Below are 709 nucleotides of genomic sequence, written 5' to 3'. Positions count from 1 at the left end.
AGAAGTGGAACGGAAGTGGAAGGACCGTCTGACCCAAGGATAGAAAACCAAAACTCTAAAAAGTCAACTGAGGAGGAAAGTGAACCTAAGGAAAAGGAAGAGAGTAATAAGGAAACCGTAGAAAAGAAGGAACCTTATGTACCTCCACCACCTTATAAACCACCTATCCCTTACCCTCAAAGGCTTATTAAAACCAAAGATGCGGGCCAATTCAAAAAATTTGTTGACCTACTAAAACAATTAAACGTCACAATTTCGTTTATAGAAGCTATTACGCAGATGCCCTCATATGCCAAGTTCTTAAAAGAAATTCTTTCTAATAAAAGGAAACTTGAAGATAGCGAAACCGTTACACTCACCGCTGAATGTAGCGCTATAATCCAGAATATGCCTCCTAAACTTAAAGACCCAGGTAGTTTCTCTATACCCTGTCACATAGGAAAATTTGTCATTGACAAAGCCTTATGCGATTTAGGAGCCGGTATTAGTGTTATGCCTTTATCCATATGCAAGAGACTTGAAATGGGAGAATTAAGACCAACTAAAATGTCTGTGCAACTAGCAGATCGTTCCGTTAGATATCCTGTAGGAATTCTTGAAAACGTTCCAGTGCGCATAGGTCAATTCTACATTCCAACCGATTTTATAATTATGGATATTAGAGAAGATGAAGTTACACCCATTATACTAGGAAGACCGTTCTTAGCAA

Source organism: Lathyrus oleraceus, chromosome 1 (genome assembly GCF_024323335.1).
Source record: "Lathyrus oleraceus cultivar Zhongwan6 chromosome 1, CAAS_Psat_ZW6_1.0, whole genome shotgun sequence".
Taxonomy (NCBI): domain Eukaryota; kingdom Viridiplantae; phylum Streptophyta; class Magnoliopsida; order Fabales; family Fabaceae; genus Lathyrus; species Lathyrus oleraceus.
This window is presented reverse-complemented; position numbering follows the sequence as displayed.